Genomic DNA, 18,180 nt, shown 5'->3' on the forward strand with positions numbered 1-18,180 from the left:
CCTCTCTCACTAAGCCCTCATCTGGCTGCATGTCTCTTCTTTCCTCTCTCCTTTTCTCAAACTCTCCTGCTTACTGGCTCTTGTTTTTCAATTCCTCCATTTCAGTCCTGCAACCCGGCACTAGTTTTTCCTCTTCCCTCCCTTTGTCCTGCTCTCTTCGCTTTCTCCCTCTATTCCATATCCTTCTTCCCGACTTGTCTCTTGGAGACTTTTGGCCACTTTGGAGCCAAGTCTGGGGATGTTTTTGAAACTTTTCAGAGGCCTCGATGTTGACAGCAAGGACAACAGGCAGTGACATGCTTCGGGCTGACAAGCCCCCCTCCCCTAGGGGGCGCTCGGCTGCCACACCCAGCTGACATAGAACCTTTGTCACAATGCCCGCTACCGTGGTGAGGATGCGGGCACTCTGTAGGTGACAGGGACACAGCAGGACTTGGTGTCAGCTCAGCAATTTCTCAGTTCCCCACAGAAGCTTATTTTTGCAAATTACTGCTTTTGCTGTTGAAATGATGTCATCACGTGAGTGTTTTGGTGTAATACACTGAAAACCAGAGCAGAAATGCTGAAATATTCCCATGATAGTCATGGTCTCTGCACTAAACCACCATCACTCAGCCTAAGTAGATCTGCCGCTTATTCTTTTGTAGTGCCAGCAGATTGTGGAAGTATAGTATAAAAACCATCCTTATGGAGAAATCTTTGCGTTTTAGGCTTAGTCTAAGTGTCTCATGTAGTCGGGGTTTTTGTTTGGGCCTAATCCATCAGGTCTGATGGCTTTCCTGCTCGTCTCAAGATGAATGTGGTAGAAAATATAAATCAAAGAAACGTCCTTTGGCCTAGCCTTGCCTTGCCTTGCCTTATTTCCTTCTCATCCTGTTCTCTGTCCCAGCCTCTCTCACTAACCCATCGTCTGGCTTCATGTCTCTTCTTTCCTCTCTCCTTTTCTCAAACTCTCCTGCTTCCTTACTCTTTCAATTCCTCCATTTCAGTCCTGCAGCCCGGCACTGGTTTTTCCTCTTCCCTCCTTTTGTCCTGCTCTCTTCACTTTCTCCCTCTGTTCCATATCCTTCTTCCTGACTTCTCTCTTGGAGACTTTTGGCCACTTTGGAGCCAAGTCTGGGGATGTTTTTGAAACTTTTCAGAGGCCTCGCTGGTGACAGCAGGGACAGCAGGCAGTGACAGGCTTCGGGCTGACAAGCTCCCCGGCCCCTAGGGGGCAGTCAGCTGCCACACCCAGCTGACATTGAACCTTTGTCACAATGTCCGCTACCATGGTGAGGATGCGGTCACTCTGCGGGTGACAGGGACACAGCAGGACTTGGTGTCAGCTCAGCAATTTCTCAGTTCCCCACAGAAGCTTATTTTTGCAAATTACTGCTTTTGCTGTTGAAATGATGCCATCAGGTGAGTGTTTTGGTGTAATACACTGAAAACCAGAGCAGAAATGCTGAAATATTCCCATGATATGCATGGTCTCTGCACCAAACCACCATGAGTCAGCCTAAGTAGATCTGCCCCTTTTTCTTTTGTACTTCCAGCAGATTGTGGAAGTACCGTATCAAAACCATCCTTATGGAGAGATCTTTGCATTTTAAGCTTAGTCTAAGTGTCTCAAGAAGCTGGGGTTTTTGTTTGGGCCTAATCCATAAGGTCTGATGGCTTTCCTCCTCGTCTCCAGATGAATGTGGTAGAAAATATAAAGCAAGGAAACGTCCTTTGGCCTAGCCTTGCCTTGCCTTGCCTTATTTCCTTCTCATCCTGTTCTCTGTGCCAGCCTCTCTCACTAACCCCTCGTCTGGCTGCATGTCTCTTGTTACCTCTCTCCTTTTCTCAAACTCTCCTGCTTCCTGGCTCTTGTCTTTCAATTCCTCCATTTCAGTCCTGCACCCCGGCACTAGTTTTTCCTCTTCCCTTTCTTCGCCCTGCTCTGTTGGAGCGATAAAGGACTCAGCACTCCGATTCAGTGTGAATCACACAAAGCCATTTATTACAGAAACAAGTCTCCATATTTACGCACCTATTCTCTAATCACGTGTCCATGCTCCAAGCATGGATTCGCTAAATGAATATCATGGGCAGTCCACACACTGGAGCCCCACCGATGATAGGTTCGACGACTCACGCCATGCTGAGGCCCTGTTAATGAAGAAACACCCCTCTTTCTCACAGCAGATTCTGTTCTCAGCTTCTTGAAGTGGCCTTGAGATTCCTTTGGGCCTGACTAATTCAACAACATATCTCCATCTAACCAAACTCCTCCACAATTCCCCCTTTTTGTTCTTGAATTAGTCAGGCCCCTTAAACAGCATGCTGAATCGTCTTTGAAATACACTGCAACATAGAACACGTGATTAACAACATAACTACAATTACATATAATGTACCTAAACCTTACTTAATAAGATCAAACAACTATCCACTTATTCCAAAACTTATACGCTATATGTCAAACCTTAACTTTACTATGGCAATCTTATTAATGTACTGTTCTAGTTTGCCTAAAGCACTTATTAATAGATTCAGAATAATCAAATAAGTTAATACAACACAACATAATCCTAATGTTAAAAGTAGAACATTTATAGCTGCGTGATTTTGTAGATTTTGTAGGAATGTCTCATAATTTTACCTCATTTTTGCATTGACTATCTAAGTGTAATATCACCCTTTTGGCTCTCCTGTTGATTGTTCAAATTGCCATTCTCCACAGAAGGTACACCACCTGCTTGCTAATAGGCTTCTAGACCACCAGGTCTGTGAGCATCTATAACACTGAATTAGGATCCGTGGTTTACAGTCCTCAGAACTTATCTCTCTCCTGTCCATCTGCATCCATTGAATCTTTGTTGTCTTTATTCAGCCATGGCTTGACCCATTTTGCGGGAATCCACTTCAATCCTTGGCCTGTAATGACACAAACATAACCTTTTCCCCAGGTTATCAATTGATGTGGCTTTTTCCATTGACTAGTGTTTTGACCATAACTAATGTAGGTTCTTTCTGATTTAGCATGGTTTTGGGTCATACTTGCAAAGTGTTTCATCACATACAATGCTTTTGACAATTGGTTTTGTGGTGTTTCCCCTACTTCTCCCCCTTTTTTTAAAAAACAAACAAACAAACAAAGTTCAGAATCAGATACATGCGTTGAATCTTGACTACGTACTCAAAATCACAAATCAAATTTAGAAGTTCCTCCTTAAAAAGCTCTAAGTAATTTAAAGCTGTGCCAAGTTCTGCTAATTGGCTTGAACCTTCAATAATTTTTACAGAATTATGCCAATCGTTATCTTCACAGCAAACCACTACAGCTTTATGAGATTTCCCAGAACCATCAACAAAAACTGTGCAAGTATGTAAGATCAGACCAAATACAAGTATGGCCTATGACCTGATGTTAAAGACTTGCAGGTTCTGCAGCAATTTACATTTAGTCATGCCAAAAGTTGTGCTGTTAGGAAAACCAGCTAGTGCAATTTACAAAGACATAGATTACAAATAAAATAATCAGAATTAAATTTCACAACTGGTACATATATGACAAAACGATCATGGCCTAATAAGACTTAAATTCATTCCCTGCATTTTCTTGATCAGAGTGACAATTGATATATCAGTCTGTTAGCAATCTCATCATACTGTCTCATACTAGCCACAGGTTGTTTCTATGTTGTAGCTATAAATAGACAAATCTGCAAGTCCAATTGAATGCAGTCAGCCTGTAAGGTTTTCATAAATTTATTCCTCAAAGTTTCTAACTCCATTTTGGCTGTCATATATCAATGTCTGCCAGACCACGTTTTTCCAAGCCTTGTATACTCTTTACCCAAAGGCCATGCGGCAAGCACAGGCTGCGATTGGTTACACTTGCAGTCACTCTTCCCCCACCACTATGGTGATTAGCTGCAGGGCACTGTCCACTGACGGCGCCCATCCTGCAGCGTGGGTCGAGGGCAGACCAGCTTCTGTTTACTTCCCTTCTGTCTTTGGTGTCTCAGGAAAAACCTTCCATGCACCACAGCCACATCAAGCTCTGGCTTGTTCACAGCACACAGCCAGAAACTCTCCACAATTCCTCCTTTTCTCCTTTTTGGACAAGCCAGGCTTGATTAGCTATGCGTTCTAATCCTTCTTTGATACGTGATAAAAACCAACTTATACATAACATATCAATAACAACAACAATCAACGTAAACAATGCACTTTGCAATAAACCCTTAATCCACCCCGCTAGGCCAAGCCAATTCGTTACTCTTTTAAAACCAAAAAATCAATCGGTTCGATTTCCTGTGGCTCTGGCCCTACGGAAAGGTTATCATTGCAATTGTCATGGTTGTCAAACCATGCGCTAATATTTTTCTTCTTAGTAAACTTGAGGTATTCCATTGCTGTTTAAATATCGCAATGGATTGATTAAACAAATTCCAAGAACTTTGGTTTAACAGTACCCAACATGTAACAAACGATGTGCTGGGTGTTGATAAACTTACTCAGAAGGTAGTGGTGTTTAAAGATCTACTTATATAACTGTATTACACATACATGTCACAGCTAAATTAATGCAAAGGTTACACCTCACTCTGTGACCTCCGAAGGCTCTGTTGCAGGGAGTTGATTTGGTTGAGTTTGTTTCAACTCCGGCTTTACTGCTCGGCTTGGAACCCACAATGGACCCTGATCTGTGGAGAGACACATATACCCTCTACCATTAAAAATAACAGGTACTGGTCCCTTCCACATTCTAGTGGTGGGATCACGATATCTCACCATGAATTCCGGTAAAGTGTTTTTCCTTCCTAGTCTGATCTGATAATGATGAATGATCACAGGAGGCTCCTCATGGTCTCCAGTTAAACATAAATAATTCAAGGTAAACAACACCTTTGCTAAGCGCTGAAAAATTTTCCTGCTTCTGTTTGTTCAAATACCCTTTGATCATTTGATGTGCTCTCTCGATGATTCCTTGGCCCGTTGGGGAATGAGGTATACCTGTAACGTGTTTCACTCCCCATTTCATTAGAAAAGTTCTAACTTTCTGACTAACATAGACAGGGCCATTGTCTGTCTTAATCTTTTCTGGGACACCCATTACAGCAAAACAAACTGTGAGATGTTTACATACATGTTGTGCTTTTTCCCCTGGTAAAGCAGTAGCCCATATCATTTTTGAAAAAGTATAAATTGTGACATGCAGATATTTAAGTCTTCCGAATTCTGGCACATGTGTCACATCAATTTGCCATACTTCTAAGGCTTTTAAACCTCAAGGACACCGATTCCTATACCTAACATCTGGCTCCCACACTGGGGACATGCCTGTACAATACTTCTTGCTTCATTTAAAGTTAAATCAAATTGTCTTTGGAGACCTCTGGCATTTTGATGAAAGCTCTCATGACTTTGTCTCACTTGTTGGAATTTATCTGTTGGAGGCATGTGCTGTACTGAACTTACTAAACTATCTGCAATTTGATTTCCTTCACCTAGACCAAGATTTCATTGATGACTGCAGATGTGAATCACACAGCAGGGTTCTTTTCTTTGATTTAAAATAGCTCTCAACTCTACAAACAATTTTCCTAATCGAGGATCATACGATTGTCTTAGCAGAGCATCTTCCATTCTGGGTATTGCACCTGCTACATACAAAGAATCTGTGACAACACTTTAAGCAGATTTCAGCCAATTATTTAAGGCCCATATTACTGCTGTGAGCTCTAAAGTCTGCAATGAATCTTCTTTTGAACCTTCAATTAAATGCTGTTTCCACTGACTATTCTCTTTGCCAGACACATGCTGCCTGGTGTCTTCATTTTCCTGCATCTGTATATACTGTAAGCCCTTCAACAGGTTTTGCTTTTACTTTGCTTCTCTCTAACCACTGATTTGTTCTAAGGAATTGCCATAGCTTCCCTTTTGGTTGTCGTGAATGTACTTTGCCTATAAATCCTAATAATGCATTCTGAATAGGCACTGAATGTCTCAGCCACCATTCTAAATCGGCTTCATTTATCGGAATACTGATGTCATCTGGTTCCTGACCACTAATTTCTAATATTCGAGATCTTCCTTTTCGAATCAATTCTCCAACTGCTTCTGGTCTTGTTTGAATACTGAATTTTGGTTGGACACTAAGAAAAACCCATTCTAATAATCATAAATCATTTTCTGTTTTCAATCTGACAGTGGCACAAAAGGAAGAATCTGTAGCAAGATCTATGGGGAATTCCCCGTCCTTGTTTTGACACTGGCAGATGATTGCACGCGGATGTTCTAGATTGTTAATAAGAAGGGAAACTGGTCAATCAGAAAGTCTTCAGCTAGACCAATTTATCTGTACCTTTTGTATAATATCAGAAAGACATTTGAGATGCACGGACTCTAAGCTTATTTTCTTAGCTGGATCACCTTTTAGAAGTGAAGTAAGAGGTGCTATATCATTGTTAGTAATGCCTACGCAATTTCTAATCCATTGTATGTCCCCTAACAATTTTTGGACATCATTTAATGTCTGTAAATCAGTATGTAATTCAATTTTTGTGGACGAATCTGTGCATCACAAATGGACCAACCAAGGTGTTTCCAAGGTGCAAACTTTTGAACTTTCTCTGGAGCTATGACCAACCCCTTTTCTTTGAGTTTGATCATAATTTGGACTACGGAATTTTCTGTGAACTCAGCTTGTTGACAGAACAGAATATCATCCATATAATGATAAATGATTGTTTGTTTCCATGATGCACAAATAGGTTGAAGTGCCCATGCAACATACATTTGGCACAGTGTAGGAGAATTTTTCATACCTTGCGGTAGCACTACCCACTCATACCTTTTAGCTCGTTCTGCTTTGTTTACAGAAGGCAGTGTAAATGCAAAATGCTGTGTATCTTGTTCATGTAAAGGAATGGTAAAGAAACAATCCTTTAAATCTATAATTAGAATATGCCAGTTTTCTGGTAACATTACAGGTGATGGTAATCCAGGTTGTAAGGCACCCATGGCTTGTATTTGATCATTTACCTTTCACTAGTCATGTAATAATTGCCACTTTCCACTCTTTTTTGGTATTACAGAAATCGGGGTATTCCATGGACTAGTAGAAGGCTTGATATGGCCTGCAACTAATTGCTCTTCTATTAATTCATGTGCCTTTTGCAGTCGCTCTTCCGTTAATGGCCACTGGTCAACCCAAACTGGGCTATCTGTTAACCAGGTCTATGGAGGGTTGGGCGACTGTTTTCCAGTGACCACTAAGGAAAAGGTGAAGTAGTTAACACAGCACCAAGTTGCCCCAAGACGTCACATCCAATAAGCGCCTCAAGGCTGCTTGGCAATTCCATTACATACACCCTAAGGGTCACACATTGACCTTCAGGGAAACTGACGGAAATCGGCTCAACACTTATATTTGGAGTAGTTTGACCCTTTACTCCAGCTACAGTGGAAGAAATTGATTTTTGAAGTTTCCATTTTCGTGGCCATTTGAATTGACTAATGATGGAGACATCAGCTCCAGTATCAAGCATTGCATTTACATCTACAACAACAGTAGAATCAGATCAAAATAATTGTACACGTAACAGGGGACGCTGAGTCATTGATGAGGTGAAGCAAACTGCAGGACCTGTCGATCCAAATCCTTTATCATACCTTTCTGTTGAGGATGCTGGAGGAACTCCTGGAAGCATTGGTAGTCAGTTTTCCAATGCTACTACCTGAGCTATCTTACTCACAGAAGGAATAAAAATTGGCAGACGCAGGGTGTAGGCCAAGATTTGAACAGTTCCTGTGAAGTCTGCATCAATTATCCCTGGTATTACTATAAGACCCTTGATACTAGCAGAAGAACTGTCAATCAATAGGTCTCCAATGAGACTATCTTGTCAAAATAAAGGTCCTTTAGCATTTGTTGGTATTCTATGAACTGCAGTATTGATCAATGTTATATCTGCTGCTGTCTCCACATCAACTCCAAGGCTTCCTGCGGTGCTTGGCTTGTTGAGGTGAAAGAAACCTGGTTCACGGTTGGTTGCTGATTGTAATACAGGTTCGGAGATGTTCTTTGTGTCCTCGCGCGCACTCCGTTAGCACTCACTTGACCGTTTCCCGATCTCCGGCAAGTTTTTGTACCATGAGTGTTAGACTGGCATTTGTCACACCAAACTGCTGCAGTACAATTCGTTTGGACGTGTTCTTTACTTCCACAGTGACGACAGGAATTGTATGATGATTTATATAATTTATTTGTAGATCGCTGAACTGCTGCTACAACTGGTTGTATTGTAGATGAGACTTGGCTGGCTAACTTGTCGAAGAGATCTCTGCATGACCCCTTCGAAAGCGGCAGCCATCACCTCTGCATTTCGGTGTTCTTCTGATCTGGCTACTCGCGTCAGCATTTGGTCTACTGAAGATCCTGGTGGCAGAGTTGCTAATACTTGTTTAGTCTTTGAATTTGCATTATCAAAAGCTAGCAACTGAAACATTTGACTTTTCATTTCTTCTGATAAGTCCGGGTTTTGCATTACTCCTTCATGTAGCCGGTCAATAAAATGTGAGAAATTTTCTGTAGTGGCTTGGCGTATTCCGCTGAATGAGGGAGCTAATGGTCCTGGTAAGTTTAAGAAGGCATCTAGGGCAAGTTGTGCAGCTTTGCAGTGAATTTCAGCAGTAAATCGCAGTTGAACTTCTATAGTAGCATACTGTCCATGACCTGTATAGGCATCAGGTACTACATTGGCTAATGGGTCATTTGGACTGATGTGTTTTGCTGTTTCTTGCTGCGCTTGTTGACACCAGGCTGATTCCCACAGGAGGAATTGTGCTGAAGTTAGTAATAGGCGCATTAAATTTTGGCAGTCCATGGGACACAATAAGTCAGCGGTAAAAATTCAATGCGGTATTTGTCTGGTCGCTTCTGAACGTATACCATAGTTGGTGATTGTTTGTTTTGCTTGCTGTAAAATTTTCCATTCATGTGGTTCCCATACCGCTGTCTGGGTGTTCATATTTTGAATTACCGGTAGGGCTAATTTTGCTGGAGACCAATCACCTTCTAGGATGGCATCTTTGATGACCCCTGACCATCTGCCACGTCGGGGCTGCGGTTGGTCAGTGGAATCTATAGGTACCTTTGGTTGCATTGTTTGTGGAAAGCAAGCTGGTTTTTGAAACTCAATTTGTTTCTTATTTTTCTCTACATCTGACACTCGCAAGTCAAGTTGTTCAAGCCTGCTGGTAATAACTTGCAGTAACTGCTCTACTGCTTGGGGTGAGCCCAATGATGTAGAAGGAGGTTCACAAGAAACTTTCGCAGGTGTTTGCGGAGGCAAGTTGTGGAGTAACCCCGGCCCCGGCCCCGGCCCCGGCGGCCCAACCGGGCCTCGCCCAATAGTCTCGGAGGGGGGCTTGTCCGACTCGAGGTAGGGCAGAGGCAGTGCTGTAGGAGGAGGGTGGCACTCAGGGCCTCCCACATCCAGACAGTCGACTAGTTGCACTTCCGCTTTCTTCTCACATTGCCCCAGAGACTCAGAGGGGGAAACTTCCGGTTCTTTGTTTAAGGACGGCAAAGTTTCCAACTCCCGCTGCAGATCGGATTGCAAAAGTATTGGCTGAGCCGGGACCCCGTGACCACGCCGAACGGGAGGTAGACCCCACAGAGTAGCCCACAGGCCCCTCTTTTCTTTTGGTCGACAAGTTTTATCAGTCCAGGTTTGTTCTGGGACAAGCGCCCTCGCGGCTCTCAGGGCAGCGCTTTGGTCCGACCTCATTACTTCTGATGATTCTAACACGGTTTTCCACAATTCTCTCAAAGCTTTAATTTCTTTCTCTTCTTCCCCTCTGATAGTCTTATCCCACATGGTGTCCCCCGCTAATCTCCATTCCGTTGGGGAAAACAAAAGTGGAATTTCTATAAAGTGTCCCCACTTCTGGGCTAAAAAAATCAATGTGATTAACTTTTCCTGTGACGATTCAATACCTCTCTTAGAGAGAATAGTCGTCAACAGTGCTGCGGCTGTTCCAATATCCATTATCTTATCAGCGTGGTCTTAAAGTAGGAGGCGAGTGCCCAGCTCATCTGGTGCTTGTCTTTTGTTACTGGACAAAGCACACTCCCCTACAACCCGGCTTGGCTCCATCTTTATGGATGCTGCTTACCGCAGTAAATTGCGCTCCAGAGAATCTGCTTTGCGAACCATCCATCCGCTACCATATGAAGTATGATGTGGAGAATGAAAAAATTGCTGGCAGGACCTCTTTGAACGCGACTCGCTGGCCGGGCGAGAGTAATGAGTCTAATTCAATATGAATTTAACATCAGTACCCTTTAATGAACTCTTAACAACATTGAATATCAATGTCCGTCAGACCACGTTTTTCCAAGCCTTGTATACGCTTTACCCAAAGGCCATGAGGCAAGCGCAGGCTGTGATTGGTTACACTTGCAGTCACTCTTCCACCCCCACTATGGTGATTAGCTGCAGGGCACTGTCCACCAACAGCGCCCATCCTGCAGCCTGGGTCGAGGGCAGATCAGCTTCTGTTTACTTCCCTTCTGTCTTTGGTGTCTCAGGAAAAACCTTCCATGCACCACAGCCACATCAAGCTCTGGCTTGTTCACAGCACACAGCCAGAAACTCTCCACAGTCATATTTATTGGATATTGTTTTCCCTTACCAGATTGAAGTCCTGTTTCAGATCTATCAGTGTAGTATTTACTTTATCAAAACATTGGCTGTTAATACTAGTGGAAATACAGCATTTGAAATTTCCTTGGAGATTTCTCACTTGCAGCAAGCAGATCTGCACCATCCAAGCAGCTTCTTGTAGGACATGCAACTAAACAGAATTCTCAGAAAACGTTATTTGAGCTTACATTTTACTTAACAAATCCTGACCCAAGAGAGGTATAGGACTTTCTGGCAACTACAAGAATTCATGTATTAAAACTTTGTTCCAAATTTGGCATTCTATTGGTCTCAAAAAACAGCCTTTCTTTCATTCTCTCCCATGACCTCAAAAACTAGCATGGTGAATTTACTAAGAAGTCTCTTACAAATAGTTACCACAGAATTAGTCTATTAAAAAAAAAAAAATCTTTTTGTTTAATTTCCCAGCTTCAATAGAACTATGGACCCACTGGCAATGCCTTTAAATTTCAACCCTCAGACTCCTTGATGCAGTATTACAGTTCTCTAGCAGTAACATTGCTGAGGGGGGGATTAAAACCTCCCTCTTGCCCCCATCTGAGATGGCAGGATCTCCAGCCTAGCATGAAAACAAATCAGTTCCAACTCCACATCAAACCAATCTGGCTGCACTCCACACCCAAATCAGTACCACTCTGACCCAGAGAAGCACTGAGCACTTTGACCTCCCCAAAGCTGACCAGTGTGAAAAGACTGACTTCAGCAAGGAGGTAAAATTATGAGCTCTTTCCCCAGGTGTGCCAAAACTAGGAAACAAGATAGAAGCAAAAAGAAACATCACTAACAACCCCTGATTCAAAGCCAAGAAGCAACACAATGCCACAACAAGGATGGATGACAATATTCCAGGAAAAAAAAAAGACAGAGCGGGGGGAGTAAAGCCCCCCTTTCTCCGCTTAGTAGCGGGCAAACAGGTTTTTCCACTTTTTTTTTTTTCTCCTTTCTCTTCTTGCTGCAGTTCAGATGTAGGCAAGGCCACGCAGCTGGCGTAATCGCTGGTACGAAGTGGGAGGCTCTGGCAAACTCCTCGGTTACAATGAGCTGAGTTTTATACACCATTCCAATTAGCTCAACAGTTGTTACATTCCTCAGCCCCATTTACCTTTCACAATTTACAGATGTCAAAATACAGTATATTAAACATCAATGCGTTATTCCATTTTCCTAGAGCCAAATCAGTTCACATTCCAGCAACTTTTAAATACAACTTCATACAATACCAAGTTCACATCCATCATAGCATTTAGGTGTTTCTTTGTTTCTCTTTTTTTTTTTTTTCTTTTTTTTTCTTTTTTTTTCTTTTTTTTTTTCCTTTTTTTCCTTTTTTTTCTTTTCTGTTTTTTTTTTTTGTTTTGTTTTGTTTTTCAATGCAAAGCAGAGTTTAACAATTTAAATTCTTTTCTGGTCGCAAAATTACCAGATAACAATATAAGCAATTACTCTAATGCACAAGGATACATCCTAAGGGGGAGCAAGGTGGAATTTTAGCAGTGGAACTGGTTCCCATTTTGTAAATATCTCCCCAAATAAAATTATTTTGGTACTAAATAGAAATATGCAAATTAAAATACTGAGCTCAGATATGAAAACCAAATACCAAGTTCAAATATGCAGATGGATCACAGTTACACTAATTTAAGACAATCTCTCAATTTTTGCATTGCACCTTTGAACTGCTTACTGCTCAGCCAGACAGAGGTACCGCCGGGTCTCCCTGACAAAACAGGTCAGTGCGCGTTGGAGCCTCATCGGCACCCACCCCCTCTCCGCCGCAGCAAGCTGGATCGGGCAAGGCTTTTATTAGTGTCTCATCTGGTGTGCTACAACTGTTATCCCAAAACCAGGACTCTTTACTTGATGTGCCAAGAGCCAAATCCAGCACATCGAGATGTGACACAGCCTATCACAGAGTTGCACAAGTCTGGATACCAAAATAAACCTAGCGTGCTAGAAAGAAAAATAACAGCTACTACACACAAAATTTTACCATCACATTCACACAGTAAAGAACTAAATTACTCATGATCTTCTGTATTATCACAAAATGCACATTTTGAGTCAACGCATTCTCATGATTTAACAGACTGTGAACTTACTGTACCATATAACAAAGACCTACTAAAATTGCAACATGCTTAAACAGATACCCACAAAGAAAACAGGTTAATAAGGAAAGCATCTTGCAGACTTTAACAAGTTTTCTGACCTGTGTGTTATCAGTTAAGTCTCTCTCAGCTTGTTGAAGTTCAAATCGCCCTGCCTGTAAAACTGTCTGAAAAGATTTAATGATTTCTTGTCCGAGTGCTTTCCTATGTTTAAAAACACCTCCCAATGCCGATTTTTTAGGAGCACAACTGAAAACAATCATTCCTGACCCCATCTTGCAAGTAAAAACCTTGAGAAGAGGGAGGGAGGAGGGGGTGGAAGCACAGGGCTGCTTGCAGCACGAGTGGGAAGAGCGGGCAGAAGGTTTTATGGCGCACTTAAAAACAACTAGAAAAACAATTAACTCACAGCTTGATATGGCTGACTGTTGGATTCACTCGCTAATAGCTGATCTGATCTTTCACACAGTTCTTTTGCCCAGTTCTTGTCCGGCGACTCCTTCTGTTCTCTTGTAGGAGTTAGAGGGTAGAAGGCGGTGAAGGCGGACATGAATCAGTAAAAGAATTGATATTACATTTATTTACAACTTTAGCATTCTCAACTTTCACCAGTCCTTTTGACAAATTATCTGACTCCAGTTCTTTGGACTTCTTGGTCTCTCCAGGGTCGTGTGATGGTACAGGAGGCCATCCACTCGGTAATTTTCCTCCCTCCGCCCCAGACTGTTGTGTCATCGGGAGTGCCGAAGGCACAACAGGGCATGGAGCAGGAAGGGTATCGAAAACACGAACTGGATAAGCTTCACAGTTATTTTTAGAGTTCTTATCAGGCTGTAACGCTGCAAAAATTCCAGTAACCGCAGCCCGCTCAGCCTTAAATTCTTTTAAGGTGGAAATTATAAGCTTCCATGTAGTCGCTAATGATTTAGCTTCTTTATCTCCGTCGCTGATCTTATCCCATAATTTCTGCCCTATATCATCCCAAAGTTCAATTTTAAAAGCTTTCTCAGCTTCTGTCGGGTAGCCGTTAGTTCTACACCAAACCAACAGTCTACGTATATTACTTTCTTCATATTTAAGTCCTCTCATAGAGAGAATATGCAGGAGGATCTTAACTATAGCTTCTTCCTCTGAGGATATATTCTGCCCCATAACTTCACTCTTCCCTCCTCCTGCTCCCAGCCGCTCACCTTTCCCGGGGCCTTCTTCAACAAAATTTATCCGCGGAACGTCCGTACGCCTCCGCCCGGCTCTCAGTCCAGCTGAGCCGCCTCCGGTTGGGCCGTTCCAGGCTTTTCCCCGACCTTAGTGAGACGCCGCTCGGAGTATCACGTCGGGGTCACCATTTGTTGGAACGATGAAGGACTCAGCACTCCGATTCAATGTGAATCACGCAAAAGCCATTTATTACAGAAAAATGTCTCCTTATATACGCAGCTATTCTCTAATCACGAATCCACGCTCCAAGCATGGATTCGCTAAATGAGTATCATGGGCAGTCCACACGCTGGAGTCCCACCGATGATAGGTCCGATGACTCACATCATGCTGAGGCCCTGTTAATGAAGAAACGCCCCTCTTTCTCACAGCAGATTCTGTTCTCAGCTTCTCGAACTGGCCTTGAGATTCCTTTGGCCCTGACTAATTCAACAACATATCTCCTTCTAACGAAACCCCTTCACAGAGCGGTACCCACAACAAGCTGGCAAATTGTGGGGCTGTTCTTCATACCCTGAGGTAAAACCACCCACTGATAACGCTGCATAGGCTGAGCATTGTTAATGCTGGGAACTGAGAAAGCAAAATACTGACAATCCTTAGGATGTAGTGGAATGGTAAAAAAGCAATCCTTTAAATCAATAATCTGTAGCGTCCATTTACTACGCAGCATAGTAGGATTTGGGACACCAGGTTGTAAGGCTCCCATAGGTTGCATTATTGCATTAATTGCACGTAAATCTTGTAGCAAACGCCATTTCCCTGAGTTTTTGGGGATAACAAAAATGGGAGTATTCCATGGACTCATGGAAGGTACTATGTGTCCTGCCGGCAACTGTTCTTGAACTAGTGAATGAACCTGCAGTAATTTTTCCTCTTTCAAGGGTCACTGGTCGACCCAAACCGGCTTATCTGATAACCAAGTAAGTTTGAGCAGCGGTTTTAGATCAATGACCCTTAAGATAAATTTGTGTCTGCAGTGGTTAAAGTAACGTGTCATTGCCGTAGCAAATCCCTACTCCAAAGGTTGATAGCAGTCTGTAAAACATACCGCTGAATCCAAGCTGAAACTTTATCTGGGCAAACAACCTGCAATATCCGAGCACTTCTCATTGGTGTTTGACTTCCTCCAATTCCAACAATTGTGGCCATAGCTACTTCCAGGGGCCAGTTTTCAGGCCATTGCTGTTTAGAAATGATAGAAACATCAGCACCAGTATCCACTAGCCCTGTAAAAGGTCTGCGCTGAATTGAAACAGAGAGATCCTTGCACTTTAGGCTAAGTCTAAGTGTCTCAAGTAGCTGGGGTTTTGTTTGGGCCTAATCCATAAGGTCTGATGGCTTTCCTCCTCATCTGAAGACAAATGTGGTAGAAAATATAAAGAAAAAAAATGTCCTGTTTCCTAGACTTACCTTGCCTTCTCATCATGTTCTATGGCCCATCCTCTCTCACTAACCCCTCGTCTGGTTGGATGTCTCTTCTTTCCTCTCTCCTTTTCTCAAACTCTCCTGCTTCCTGGCTCTTTTATTTCCATTCCTCTATTTCACTCCTGCAACCCAACACTACTTTTTCCTCTTCCCTCCCTTTGTCCTGCTCCCTTCGCTTTCTCCCTCTGTTCCATATCCTTCTTCCCCACTTATCTGTTGGAGACTTTGGGCCACTTTGGACCCAAGTCTGGGGAGGTTTTGGTCAGTTTTCACAGGCCTTGCTGGTTGTAGGAGGGACAGTAGGCAGTGAGAGGCCCGGGACTGACAGGCTCCCCCTCCGCTAGGGGGCGCTCGCCTGCCACACCCAGCTGACATAGAACCTTTGTCACAATGCCCACTACCGTGGTGAGGATGCGGTGACTCTGCAAGTGACAGGGACACAGCAGGACTTGGTGTCAGCTCAGCAGTTTCTCAGTTCCACAAAGAAGCTGAATTCTGCAAATTCCTATTTTTCCTATTGAGATGATGTCATCAGGTGGGTGTTTTGCTGTCATACACTGAAGAACAGGGCAGAAATGGTGAAATATTCCCATCATATGCATGATCCCTGCACCAAACCACCATGACTCAGCATAAGTAGATCAGCACCTTATTTTATGGTACTGCCTAGAGATTGTGGAAGTCCAGTATAAAAAACAACCTTATGGAGAGATCTTTGCATTTTAGGCTTAGTCTAAGTGTCACAAGTAGCCGGGGTTTTTGATTGGGCCTAATCCATCAGGTCTGATGGCTTTCCTCCTCGTCTCCAGATGAATGTGGTAGAAAATATGAAGCAAAACAACGTCCTTCGCCCTAGCCTTGCCTTGCCTTATTTGCTTCTCATCCTGTTCTCTGTCCCAGCCTCTCTCACTAACCCCTCGTCTGGCTGCATGTCTCTTCTTTCCTCTCTCCTTTTCTCAAACTCTCCTGCTTCCTGGCTCTTTTCTTTCAATTCCTCCATTTCAGTCCTGCAGCCCGGCACTAGTTTTTCTTCTGCCCTCCCTTTGTCCTGCTCCTTTTGCATTCTCCCTCTATTCCATATCCTTCTTCAAGACTTGTCTCTTGAAGACTTTTGGTCACTTTGGACCCAAGTCTGGGCATGTTTTGGCCAGTTTTCAAAGGCCTCGCTGGTGACAGGAGGGATAGCAGGCAGTGACAGGCCCGGGGCTGACAGGCTCCCCCTCCCCTAGGGGGGCGCTCGGCTGCCACACCCAGCTGACATAGAACCTTTGTCACAATGCCCGCTACCGTGGGGAGGATGCGGGCACTCTTCGGGTGACAGGGACCCAGCAGGACTTGGTGTCAGCTCAGCAATTACTCAATTCCCCAAAGAAGCTGAATTCTGGAAACTGCTGCTTTTGCTGTTGAAATGATGTCATCAGGTGGGTGTTTTGGTGTAATATGCTGAAAACCAGAGCAGAAATGCTGAAATATTCCCATGATAGTCATGGTCTCTGCACTAAACCACCATCACTCAGCCTAAGTAGATCTGCCGCTTATTCTTTTGTACTGCCAGCAGATTACAGCATCACAGTATGTTTGGGATTGGAAGGGACCTCAAAAGATCTTCTAGTCCAATCCCCCTGCTGCAGCTGGAGCGCCTAGGTGAGGTCGCACAGGAACATGTCCAGGCGGGTTTTGAATGTCTCCAGGGAAGGAGACTCCACAACCCCCTTGGCAGCCTGTTCCATTGCTCTGTTACCCTCACTAAGAAGAAGTTTCTTCTCAAATTTAAGTGGAACCTCTTGTGTTCCAGCTTGATCCCATTACCCCTTGTCCTACCGTTGTTTGCCACTGAGAAGAGCCTGGCTCCATCCTCATGGCACTCACCCTTTATATATTTATAAATATTAATAAGGTCACCCCTCAGTCTCCTCTTCTGAAAACTAAAGAGACCCAGCTCCCTCAGCCTTTCTTCGTAAGGGAGGTGCTCCACTCCCTTAAACATCTTTGTTGCCCTACGCTGGACCCTCTCCAGCGGTTCCCTGTCCTTCTTGAACTGAGGGGCCCAGAACTGGACACAATATTCCAGATGGGGTCTCACCAGGGTGGAGTAGAGGGGAAGGAGGACCTCTCTCGATCTACTAACCACCCCCCTTGTAATACACCCGAGGATGCCATTGGCCTTCCTGGCCACAAGGGCACAGTGCTGGCTCATGGTCATCCTGTTGTCTACCAGGACCCCCAGGTCCCTTTCCCCTACACTGCTCTCTAATATGTAATTTCCCAACCTATACTGGAACCTGTGGTTGTTCCTGCCCAGATGCAGGAATCTACACTTTCCCTTGTTAAATTTCATCAGATTATTCCCCGCCCAACTCTCCAGCCTGTCCAGGTCCCGCTGGATGGCAGCACAGCCTTCTGGCGTGTCAGCCACTCCTCCCAGCTTAGTGTCATCAGCAAACTTGCTGATAGTGCACTCAATTCCCTCGTCTAAATCATTAATGAATATATTGAATAATATTGGCCCCAGTACTGACCCCTGAGGCACTCCACTAGATACTGGCCTCCAGCTAGACTCCATACCATTGACCACCACTCTCTGGCTTCTCTCTTAAAGCCAGTTTGCAACCCACCTCACTACTCTGTTGTCTAGACCACACGTCCTCAACTTAGCTGTGAGGATGCTGTGAGAGACTGTGTCAAAGGCTTTACTGAAGTCAAGGTAGACCACATCCACC

General features: G+C 43.7%; 1 long non-coding RNA gene across 1 annotated transcript; it reads right to left on the minus strand.

Annotated features, from left to right (window-relative positions):
• Positions 1 to 1,959: 1,959 nt before the first annotated feature.
• LOC139828529 (uncharacterized) lies at positions 1,960 to 17,572 on the minus strand. The gene is made up of 2 exons (XR_011740214.1): positions 13,224 to 17,572; positions 1,960 to 2,904 (listed from the first exon to the last, which is right to left on the minus strand). It is a non-coding gene; the product is annotated as an uncharacterized lncRNA (long non-coding RNA).
• Positions 17,573 to 18,180: the final 608 nt, after the last annotated feature.

This window comes from Patagioenas fasciata, chromosome 8, assembly GCF_037038585.1.
Source record: "Patagioenas fasciata isolate bPatFas1 chromosome 8, bPatFas1.hap1, whole genome shotgun sequence".
Taxonomy (NCBI): Eukaryota; Metazoa; Chordata; class Aves; order Columbiformes; family Columbidae; genus Patagioenas; species Patagioenas fasciata.